Genomic DNA, 13,233 nt, shown 5'->3' with positions numbered 1-13,233 from the left:
GGCAGAATTTGAACTCCTATTTTCCTGACTCCAGGCTCATCCTTCTAACTACTACACCACCTTGCTGCCTTTGTATATTATGCTACTTCTCATGGTTGTCTGGGAAAAGTAGAACTCAATTATGGGGGAACTTGACACCCTGGCAGAAGAATGTGGAATTTTCCTCAGGACAGTAGGAAGCCCTAACAAATTTGGGATAAGATATTTTTGGGCAGACTAAATTAGGACACTCTAAGAAATAGCCTCATGATGAAAATATACAATTGATTACCAAGTCCCCTTCATTAACTTAATTGGAAGAAGATCACTTTGGATACTTCTTGTGACTGCTTCCCATTCTTGTGAACATCTCTGTTTTTGATAACCAACTTTTCTGCTCCAGGTACTGGTTAGAGCTCTAAGTCTCCTCTCAGGTCCTCTTGAATCCAGGGCTGGTGCTTTATCCACTGTGCCACCTAGCTGTCCCCCCCCCCCCGCCCCACCACTTTGAAGCACTTTAAATTGGGCTTAAACTGGGAAGAAAGATTAAGGGACTAAGTGGGTTGATCTTTCAACTCAAGGAACCCTTGTCTATGCCCATAGATTTGGCGTATGGAGCAAGTAACTCACTTTAGTAAAAGAGTTACATAAATTTTCTTCCTTTATGGAAGAAGATAGTATTACCTTATGTTAGCCATGTTCCTCTACTGCAATGTTAAGACCATCCATACTGATGAAGATTAGAGGAGAATGAGCATGAACATGAGGTGGAGGAAGAGGAGGAGGAGGAGGGTCCTTTGTCCTTTATAAGAGTGATTTGAAATGGGATTGTCTGTTTTCATCTAGTTCTGGAGATATCCAAGGCCTTTAGCCTCAGTTTCTGAAACATGAGTCTATCAGTAATCTAAAATGACATTTTGAATGAAAGGCACTTTGGTTGGTGAAGGAAGAAGTGAAATGATGATAACAAATATAGGGCATCTTGAAGCTTGGAAAGCTTGTTGCAAAGCAGATCTATATGTAATAAAGTAACAAATTTGGAACAGAGGATGGAAATGCAAAGTGATACTTTGGAGAGGCTCTATCTTGATTTTTTGTTCTTGCCTTTCCCCTTACCTCTCATTTGAAAGAAGAATAAAGTATGGGGTAGGGGAGGGTGAGTGAGGCTAAAAATAATAAATAAATGAATGAATGAATGAATGAATGAATAAAAACATTTCATGGAACCTAAGAACCACATAGTTGTGAGGCTTGTTTGGCAAAGTTCTTTCAAAATAGGTTTGAGGACATGATTCACAAAAAGGATTAAGTGGGAGTTACAAGGAATTTGCAACTCTAAGTCAGATTGTTACTTGGTACTGTGGCTTGAGATTCAGTCCCAAGCACAGGTCCAAAGATACATCAAAAACCTATGGCTTTTACTCAGTTGACTGGTTGTTCTGTTTTCCAAAAGAGTTTAGATCCTGGGGGAAAAGACTCTCTTTCTAGAGAAGGCAAGACTTTGGGAACTGGTTCATCTCCTTGTCCTTAAATCATTTGAGGGATCCCCCCCCCATCTGATACTGAATATATGAATGGTATACCTTCCTTAAAGATCTAAAACTTTATCCTCTGGATGGTAAAAACCATCCTCTCTCTCCTTCTTATGCTGAAGGGCAGTAACTCAGCAAGGAACTCCAACTGAAACCCTAAGCTGGTGGTAGAGAGAAACCTTCTAACATTCTCACAAAGAGAATGAGAGCAGTGGGTCACTGCTCTCCAGGGACTATATACCATGTAAGACTGGGAGTGTAGTTGGCGGGGGGGGGGGGGGTTGGAGTTCTAGCCTAGAAGGAGCAGCACAATGACATTTCCAGAAATCAGTGGCTCTGGAACATTAGAGGCACAAGTTATTCCTCCAAATGTATACCCAGGTCACATGTGTCCCTACATATATGACCCATAAATCATGTGCCCTGATAGCTAGGTGACTCAGTAGATAGAGTGCTGGACTTGGAGTTAGGAAGACCTGAGTTCAGATCCTGCCTCAGACACTTACTTAGCTGTTTGTCCCTGGGCAAGTCACTCAACCTCTCTCTGTTTTCTTATTTGTAAAATAGGGATAATAACAGCATCTACCCCATAGGGTTCATGTGAGGCTTAAATGATATAGCATATGTTAAGTGCTTTACAAACTTTATATAAATGTTAGTCTAGGTGGTTCAGTGGATAAAGTTCTGGGGCTTGGAGTCAGAAAGACTTGAGTTCAAATATGGCTTTTGACGCTTACTGGTTGTGTGGTCCTGAGCAAGTCACTTAACCTCTGTTTGCCTCAGTTTCCTCAATTGTAAAATGGGAATAATTTTAGTGCTATCTCCCAAGGTTATTGTGAGGATCAAATGAGATAATATTTATAAAGCACTTAGAATTGAGCCTGACACAGAATAAACACTTAATAAATGTTTGTTTCTTTCTTTGTTCTTTCTTTGCTGTCCACATGTGTTCTCTATGTGTGTCTATCATTTACCCTCTCTAGGTATATTCATTCATCCTATTGATAATACATATTTTTTTTTGTGGGATATTATGACCCATGTATATGGGGAAATGTTCTAATGGCATTTTTGCATTATGTTATGTCATTAACTCAGGCAGCTGGGTGGTATAGTAGAGAGTGTACTGTGCCTGGAATCAGGAAGACTCATATTCCTGAGTTCAAATCCAGCCTCAGGCACTTACCAGCTGTGTGACCCTGGGTAAGTCACTTAACCATGTTTGCCTCAGCTCCTCATCTGTAAAATGAGCTGCATATGAACATGGAAAACCACTCTAATATCCTTACCAAGCAAAACCTAAATAGAATCACTTAGAGTCATATTGAACAACCACAGCTATGTCATTAATTACCTAACCTCGATCTGGAAAGATTTGGAGCTTCAGGTGGAAAGCAAAAGTGAAAGAAAGGCTACTCTTCCTAGACCACACTCTTTTTCTTTCACCATTAAGCCTCAAGATCTTTCCTTGATACACTCCTCTATTATTCCCTTTACTTTAGAGACTGGAAGCTTTATACAGCACCCCCTTTACACAAAACAGAAGGAGTTATATAGAGTATTAAAACTGTGGAGGTCATTAGTATAACACAGAAATAGCTATATGTATGATAGGTTTACTTATAAGTGGAAATAAGTATAATATTCTTAACACAGTTTGTATATCAGACAATATTTATGAATATTGAACTGAACATGCTCTGTGGTCTCCTTGACTGAAGATATAAAACTGTCTCTCATTCAACTCTGACCCTATCTAGAGGAAGCAAACAAAAACTAAAGAAAACACTAGCATTTTTTTTTTTGGTGGGGCAATAAGGGTTAAGTGACTTGCCTAGGGTCACACAGCTAGTAAGTGTCAGGTGTCTGATACAAGATTTAAACTCAGGTCCTCTTGAATCCAGGGCCAGTGCTGTATCACTGCACCACCTAGCTGCCCCTCAAAACACTAGCATTTGGAACCTACATTCAAATCTCTATCCTGTTTATTTCTTTGAATTCCACGCTATTCACTGGCTTCCTCCATTCTAAATCCCCTGTACACAATTAATTAACAGACATGAGTCATAGAGCATTTGTGACTCATCATAGTTTACATGAAATAAAACCAGGAATTAAAAACAGCTTAAAGAAACAGAAATCATGTTGAAAATGCCTGCCAGCTGCAAGCATAGGGGAAGGGGGAGGGGAACTAAATCTTCACTGTCCTTTTGCTGTTTCCAAGGAGTGACATCATCTAGCAACTTCAGTCCCATTCATCAAAGGTTTTTTTATTCCTTTTTTTTTTCTAATGAGTATGTTGAGTGTGTAGTTAATGGAGCCAATATTGTAATGTCCAGGTTCTACCCTCTGAACTTGTTTCACAAAATAACCACAGAGGTTCTCTCTGTCTCTGTCTCTCTGTCTCTCTGTCTGTCTGTCTCTCCCTTTTCCTCTCCTTCTCCCTCTCTTTCTCCCTCTCCCTTCCCCCTCTCCCATCTCTCTCTGTCTCTCCCTCTCCCCCCTCTCTCTGTATCTCTGTCTGTCTCTGTGCCTCTCTCTCTCTCTCTCTCTCTCTCTCATTATGAAGGACTTCAAACTGATTATTAAAAGTAAACACAATGATGAGGATTGTGAGCTTGCTTTATATGTTTTGCATGGCTGCATTGAACCTGGGGTAATTTTTCTGGAGCCCAATGTATGAAAGGGACATGTCCCAGACTCCACTTAAGAATAATAATACTTACTATCTTACCCTTACATGGTGCCTTATATCTTTCGAAGTATTTCTATATACATATTACTTAATATTGATATCAACCCAATGAGATAGGCTCACAAGGTATTATCTTCTTCATATTATGGAGGTTAAATAATAGACCACAGTTTACATCCTAGTTAATGAGAGTTGTGATTAGCATCCAGATCTCCTGACTGAACATCTTGGGGTTCAGAGCCTTTTCTAGCACCCTTTACTAACTCAGGCCATGGAAAAATTAAACCCCAAGGTTTTCTGCTGTCTGGCTTGGGTTGACCTATTTGTTTTTTTTTTTTTTTAAAGCAGAGATCATTGAGAGTATCCACGTGGGGACTGGAGAGAGAAGACAGCATTGTGTTAGTACCATGTGTAGTGGGAACTTGGGAATGCAAGCTTTTCTCCATGGGTTTCTAGATGGGAAAAGAAGAGTGAAGAGTTGAAGCAATTATCCATATAAGTGAGGAAAAATACCCCGCAGCTGAAGCCAAGGCAGCTCTTTTGACCTAAATTAATCAGGTTGGATGATAGATATTTCAGAGTCCAATCCACTACATCATTCTCCTTCTTGTCTGGGTGCCTCAGGAGGAGTATCCTGGGGCTAGTGAGTCCATTATTCAGACCCAAGGCATCCCTGATGAACCAGGACCCTGGGGTCACTAGCTGGCCATGATTAGATAGATTCCTGGCACTTAGGTGAGGCAAGGACTTTTGCTATTTCCTGTCCTAGGGGCAGGAATTAAAAACAAATTGCAAAGAAATACAATTTCAGATAGGCAAAATTGCTCTCTCTGACCTTTACTCCGTCCCCACTACTCCTGGAATTAAGGAAAACCTACAGATTTGAGATTGCCACTAGGTCATGTATGCCCAGACCTTTTTCTAATAAGGAGCTCACTGATAGCATTTTGAAAACTATCTTTCACCTGGATTGCCTTGCCACCTGGACTCAAGTCATCCTCCAGTGGAACTTTTTCTTAGATAAGTAGATAGGGTTAGATATTGGTAGATTAGTGATTTTATTGGCATGAAGACTTTGAGGCAGAGAACAACCCATCTTAAACTAAGAATCTTAGAGACTTGACTGAAACTCAGAGATATTAAACATTTTGTCCATGATTACAGTTTGTTAATGTCAGAGGGGGAATTTGAACCCAGGTCTTCCTGATTGCAAGTCTAGCATTCTCCATCATATACCTTACTACCTTTAGTGAAATAATGGTATGTTATTATATATGCAGGGTGAAATGAGCATAACCAGGGCAACAATTTATTCAAGAACAACATTGTAGAGAAATACAACTTTGAAAGACTTAAGAACTCTGATCAATAGGGGAAGCTAGTTGGCTCAGTGGATAGAGCACTAACGCTGTAGTAAGGAAAACTTGAGTTCAAATTCAGCATAAGATATTTACTAGCTGTTTGACCTTAGGCAAGTCACTTAACTATGATTTCCACCCCCCTCCTCCAAAGCAAAAGAAACAAAAAGAACTTTAATTAGTGCAGTGATCTTCTACAATTCTAGGGGAAACATGATGAAGCATACTTACCACTTCCTGACAGAGAGGTGATGGACTCAGGGTATAGAATCAGAAATATATATATTTTTAACATGGCCAGTGGAAAAATTAGTTTTGCTTGATTATCCATATACATTTTTTGTTTGTTTTTTGTTTTTTGAAATGAGAGAAGAGGTGGGAGGAAAATAGACTTTGGTTAATTGAAAAACATTTAAAAAATTTAAATATTTAAATTTAAATATTTACCATATAGTCTTTTTTGGGGGGGGGCAGGGGAGGAGAAAAGGACCAGGAAACAAGTGTAAGACACTAGATCATGGAAACAATAGCTTAAACTAAATTATAATATTAAAATGAAAGACTTTTCTTCTTTTATGTCATGTTATAGGAAACTTTTTTTAAATAAGAAAATACAAGTTCTGGTGTCTTTTTTTGGAGATAGAATTTCAATTTCTGAAATGACATTTTCCTCCCTCCCCTTTGAAATTTCATATAAGGTTTTGCTTCCTTCGGATCTTCTGGAATAAAAAGGAAAGTACATTTTCCATCAGGGTATATTTGACAAAATGTAATGCAAGTGATTAGGCTAATACCAGGCTTACCTCCTAAAGTCTCTAATGTATTCAGGCTCATCTCAGAAGAAATGAGTTCAGAAAGTGATTCTTTTAAAAGTGAGATGGACTTTAAGTCTCTCCCTTCTCTCCACTCCCCACCTGTTTGTTCTTTGGTCTTTCAAGTGTAATTTTGGATGATGGAAGCTGATAAGGCAGCTGACATATTTCAGTGGTTGAAATGTAAAATATTAAGCAATTCTTAGAATAGCTTTTCTATTTTATTGTTTTTTTTCCCCAAGTCAATTTTGTAACGTTCAAGGAAGAACCTTTATAATTTGGGGATAATAATTAAGAACCTTTAAAACAAACAAAACCCTCCTACTGTTAATAATATCTTGGCTTTGTCTGGTGAAAGCTGTTTCTGGATTTAGTTTTCAAAACACTCTTTGGAACAATGAATGATATGGATTTAAGTGGGTGCATTTACTAGGGCTCTGTTTGTAAGCTGCAAAGTAAGTTACTGGAGAAATGGAGTGGTGTATTTGAGGAAAATATGCCAGTGCTGATGTCAAGACAAGGACATCTGGGGAGAGAAGTTTCAAACTCTGGTGTATGTAGCAAATGGATCATGTTAGAATTAAGTAGGCAACAGACAGTGGCAGCTTTTATCAAAACTATATGAAATAGAATTGGATGTTCAAGGTGGGGGAAAAAAAAGATCAGGAAAATTTCTAAGATGCCAGGCTGCTAGGCAGAGTTTCTAGGGGCAGAAGGATTCGTCTATTCTGGACTTCTTTACCCTCAGTCTTAGAAAATCCAGGTCAAGAGCTAATGTTGGATTCTGCTTTGGAGATAGTCCAGCTTTGGGAAGGACCATTTACCATTAAGTTCACTGAGAATCTCTGTCTTGTGGATAGGTATATTCTGAAAGTTGTAAGTATACTACTACTACTACTACTACTAGCTTGCATTTATATAGTGCTTCAAGGCTTATAAAGTACTTTACATATGCAATTATTTTTTCAAAAAATTATTTTCAATTTATGGAACAAAAGAAGCATTTCCATAACATAGTATAATTAAAAAGGTGATTACATGTGAACCTGCAAAATCTACCATGTACAACTTGCTATTCCCTCCAAATATACAACAAAGTTATCATGTAAATTTCTTTTTTTTCTTTTATCCTTCCCCCACCCTAAAGATGGCTACCATTAGTCACAGATAGGTATACATATATGTGTGTATTATATATATATATATATAATTATTCTATATATACTTCTATTTATGAGTTCATTCTCTGGATGCAGATAGTGTCTTTCTTCATAGGTACTTTATAGTTATACATAGTTGGGCATTTATGTATCTATATATCTATATCTCATTTATCTATTTGTTTATTCATTCACTCATCTACTTATTTATTAATTCACCCATCTATTTATTTATTTATTTATTCACATATTTATTTATTTACTTATTCATTCATATCAGTTTATTCATCTATTTATCTATTCATCTATCCATTCATTAATTTGCTCATTCACTCATTTATTTATCTATCTACCCATTCATTCATTCATTTATTTATCTATTCATTCATCTATTTACTTATTTATTCATTCATTCACTTATTGACCAATTAATTAATTCATTTGGCTGGGCAATGAGGGTTAAGTGACTTGCCCAGGCTCACACAGCTAGTAAGTGTCAAGTGTCTGAGGCTGGATTTGAACTCAGTTCTTCCTGAATCCAGGGCTGGTGCTTTATCCACTGTGCCACCTAGCTGCCCCAGGTGGGTATTTATAATAGTCAAAATGACTTTAGTTGATCAAAGTCATTCTAAGAACAATATTGCTGGTATTGTATACAATGTTCTCCTGGTTCTGCTCACCCCACTCTTCATCATTTTGTGCAAGTCTTTCCATGCCCTTTTGAGATACTGGAGCTCATCATTTCCTATAGCAAGTACCACAGCACTCCATCACAACCCTATCATATAGCTTGACTTGCTCAGCCATTCCTTATCACAACCCCATGAGAAAGGTATTACCCCCATTTTAAACATTTTAAAGGTGAAGAAACAGAGGCTGCTAGAAGCTAGTGATTTTTCCAGGGACACACAGCTAGTTAGAGGCAGGACTTGAACCAGATCTTTTTTTAGTTTAAGCCTAGCTCTCTATCCACCGAGTTCCCTAGCTGCTTTGTATGTAGGTGAAGAGAAGGCAGATGGAGGAGAGAAAGATAATGTGGAGAAGTGACATGGTAGGAATTATATAGGCCAATAACTTACCTGAAAACTCCTAGAAATTGAAGACCTCCTGTGTTTAGGGCCAGGGACAGGCCAGCGATCCCATTGGTATAGAAAACTCATGGGTAAGGAAATGCTTCCTACTAATATAGGTCAGTATCTCCTTTGCAATTTATATAACTTTAGGAAGTTGCTTAGAACACTGAGATGGTATGTCACAAGTGAGGCTTGACCCAGGCTGCGAGACCATCCATACTACCTTGATTTATAGTCAACTAATAGAGATACACGGTGTCCCAAAAGTCTTAGTGCAGTTTAAAGCCTTAATAGCTTAAGCTATTATGTTTTAATTGATTTTTAAAATATATCAATAGCTTAAGTTTTTAAAGCCTAAAACTGCACTAAGGCTTTTTGGGACACCCTCTATAGAAACCCGAAAGCTATTCCCTATCAGAGAAGTGGTCGAAGAATGTAAAGACACAGCTGTCTATCTACTTCCATAGGCTGCCTCTCATGCTGTCTGTAGGGACTAAACATTTCTTTTCAAGAATGAGGACTTTCTGAGGATTGTTTTTGTGTTTAATGACAAGGTGAATTATTCATTCCTGTATTCTCTGCTGAGTAAATATTCATCAAGTACATCAAGTAGTGGGCAGAACCCTGGTCTTGGAGGGAGGATGAGTGGGGTTTAAACCCATTTCTGACAACTGCTAAGCTCAGTTCCCACAGACAGGTCACTGAGTCTCTCTCAGACTTGCCTTCTGCTCCTGTGAAATAAGCATGATGATACCCACTTCACAGGGTTCCTGGGAGCCTCAGATGAGATGGCTAAAGAAAGCTTTTGCAAACTTGCAAGCATAATATCAATGTCAGTTATTATTAATGACTCCTGCATGAAGCTTTTCTGATCCGTCGACTGCTAGTGCCCTCCCTCCCTCCCTAACCACCCTATTTTATTCTCTTTACATTTATTCTATATATGTGTATGTATATATGTATATGCTGCAAAGGTATATATATGTATGTGTACACACACATATATACATATACACATAGATACACTTTGTATTTATTCTCTTTGCATTTATACCATGCATAATATACTTCTGCATACTTCTATATACATATATATATGCCTCTACATATATACAAACACCTTATATTTCTTTTCTTTGTATTTATTCTGTGTATAATATACTTCTACATATGTATATGCACATTTGCATATGTATAAATACATATAAAATACAAATACCTTGAATTTGTTCTCTTCATGTTTATTCTACAAATACTATACTGCTACAAAGATATAGGTATACATGTGTGTATATATACATGTATACATACATGTATACACACCTATATAAATACACAAATACCTTATATTTATTTTATTTATATTTACTTTGTATATACATATATACCTGAATATATATCTATACATGCATAAAATAGAAACACTTTACATTTATTCTCTTTATGTCTATTCTGTATATATACTTCTGCCTAAGTATATGTGTATATGTAAATACAAATACCTTGTATTTCATTCTCTTTATGTTTATGATATATATAATCTACTGCTACAAAGGTATTATCTCCATGTAAATATGTAGAATTCATATATACATAAATATAAACACTTTTAATTGATTTCTTTTACATTTATTCTGTGTATACATCTACATAGACAATGTATATATGTGTACACACAAATGCAAATACTTTGTCTTTATTCTGTATATATACATGTAACATATGTACATATATACACATATTGTTCACATACACTTACACACATGTATACACATAGAAACTATCTTGTATTTATTCTCTGTTTATTTTGTACATATGCTTCTGCAATATAGACACATAGTACATGCACACACATACATATACATACATATATGTGTGTGTGTGTGTGTATATATATATATATATATATATATATAAAGTTTTTATTTCCCCCATTACAATGGAAACTCCTTGAGAGTAGAGATTGTTTTGTTTCATTGTTTTATATGTATCCCTTTTGCCTTGGATATTATCTAGCACCTAGTAGACACATCTGCTGTCTTACTGATTATTGATTTTCTATTAGGTACTATGGATTTCCTTACTTTAAAGGAGTGTGTGTATATACTTATACATGATATGTGTATGTATGTGTATATGTACATATGTACACTCATAGCTGATAGATAGAAAAGTTAAGCAACAAAAACCAACAATAAAAAGGATGCTGCAGAATTGTGCTTGGGTGCTGTAATAGGCAGCAAGTTAATTTGGAAGAGTTGGGTGTCCATGATCTACCATAAAAGGTTGTTAAACAATTTGGATGGTTAGGATTTTGAAAACAAATCCAATCTAAATTACTCAGAGGGCAGGTAGGTGCAACAGTGACTAGAGCAGTGGGCCTGGAGTCAGGAAGACCTGAGTTCAGATCTGGCCTCGGACACTAGCTGTATGAACTTGGGCAAGTCACCTAACCCTGTTTGCCTCAGTTCCTCATCTGTAAAAATAAGCTGGAGAAGGAAATGCCAAACCACTCCATTATCTTTGCCAAGAAAACCCTAAATAAGTTCATGAAGAGCCAGACATGACTGAAAACGACTCAAAACCAAAAATTCACTCAGATGAACACAGGTGTTCACCAGGATAAATGGAATTGTTATTTCTTATACAAGGTTGCTGTGATTTGTTACTCTGTATTATTTCCTTGAGTGTTAGTTGGCAAGAGACTTCCCTCAGGTGTCAGAAATTCCCTTACCTTCTCTGGGTAATAGATGGCATCTTCAGAGCTAATTAAGAATGGGAGGACGCAGAAGGTGCCTTTTTACTTTGGCTCTTGGAAGGAAGGGGCCTAGAGCCACAGCACATGGGATCACAAAAATGGAAAAAGGCAATAAAATTAGTAGAGGGGGAGTGAGGTCTGTCCTATCCCTGGAACTTCCTGTTTAAGAGACATGAAGGGAGAAGGTTATCTGTATACAATTGAAGTGTCTCCTTAGAATTCCTATCCTGCCCTTTCAAATGTCCCCTTACTAGGTGTTTCTCATGCTCACCCAGAAGGGGATATGCCAAAGTGATTCTCAGTAAGTTATTGGTGACTTGATGAATCACTTCTTCCAGAAGCACTTGGTTAAAATGAAATAGCAGAGTTCAGTATGAAAAAAACTGGCTTTGAATCCTGGCTCTGATCCTTACTAGCTGTGTCATCCTGAGTGAGTCATACACCCACTTAAAGCCTCAGTTTCCTCATCTATAAAACAGGACTAATAATAGTTGCATGATCAACCTCATAGTTACTATAAGGGCAGCTCTTTGTAAGCCTATAAACACACAAAGTGTGTGTGTGTGGTTGTCGTTGTTATTGTTATTATTATTATTAAAAGATTAAAGAGTCAGTATAGCATGGTGGATAGAGAACTGACCAGTAAACTGAGTTTTAAGTCCTCCCTCTAACACAAATGTGTCCCTGGGCTAGAGCTAGATTATACATTGCACAGAAGATTCTAACCTGTGTAGGTAGAGAGGGTTGCTTATACCAAGAAAACACAGATACAGTAGCTATCTTTATCCTATTTAAAAAGTACAAGAAAAAGGGGGAAATGTTTAATCCAAAGAAATGAATAATTAAGAACCTGATGCTATTTCCAGGTACTGTGGTAGCTGAATGAGAGAGAAAATTTTGGGCAGGGGACCTTCCCCTGGGCCCTTTAAACCATACGACACACATACGCACACACATGGACATATGTTCATCCTAATACATACATACATATTTAACTGAATTTATTAGAAGATGAGCTTAGACTTTGGTTCAGAATGACTAGTTGCTATTAGAGACATTTTCTTTTTTGTAAGTTTGTACATTGCATCAAAAATCTGGGCTGTGAAAGACCAAAGACCGGCCTATTTCTCTAGGAGGATTTAGGCTTATATGCCCCTAAGTGCTCTTCCTCCCACCCTACCCTTCCACTAAAACCCTTCTTTTTTCTAGTCTCAACTGAAACAATTTATGGGCACATTTACCGTAAAATTTAAAAAAATCTGTTGAAATCCAGTCTGAATGCTTGTAAGCCTTAAATTGAGGTGTTATCTAACTATGAAATTGGGGAGATAAGAAGAGATCATCACCTACCCTGTGATTAAGGGATATTGTTCTTAGGTGTAGGCAAACATGGGCCCATTGGGTGAATAAATGCTGAGGTTGCCACTGACTTAAAAAAATCCCTTATGTAAAAAAAAAATCACATGATGTTAGCAAATATCAATAGCAAAATAAGCACCTGCATTTCTGCTGGCATCCCAGAAATCGATCAAGGCCTACGAGAAATAAGGCAGTGGATGTAAGGGAAGTTTGATATTCTCTACCTCTTCTCTCTTTCCCACTGGGTTTTCATGTGAATTGATGGCTCTGGAATAATGTGTTTTTGGCAATATCTTTTTTCCATATCCCTCATGTGATAACTGCTTTGTGTTGAAAGATAAATGTAAAATAATGTGGCCTACAACTGTGGTCTCTACAAATAGAATGTAAGCTCCTTTTGGTGACAACCTTGCCTTATATGTCTTTGTGTTCCCTATAGCATCTAGCACAATGTAGGCAAATGGTGCAGTGAGTAGGTGCTCAATCAGTAACTAGTTGAGTGATTCT

General features: G+C 37.3%; 1 pseudogene; it reads right to left on the bottom strand.

The window, feature by feature from the left end:
* The window catches only part of LOC122739330, an 81,286-nt pseudogene that overhangs the window by 66,949 nt on the left and 1,104 nt on the right, over positions 1-13,233 (bottom strand).

The sequence above is a fragment of the Dromiciops gliroides genome, chromosome 2 (assembly GCF_019393635.1).
Source record: "Dromiciops gliroides isolate mDroGli1 chromosome 2, mDroGli1.pri, whole genome shotgun sequence".
Taxonomy (NCBI): Eukaryota; Metazoa; Chordata; class Mammalia; order Microbiotheria; family Microbiotheriidae; genus Dromiciops; species Dromiciops gliroides.
Note: the sequence above shows the minus strand (reverse complement) of the source record. Positions and strands in the feature narration are given on the sequence as shown.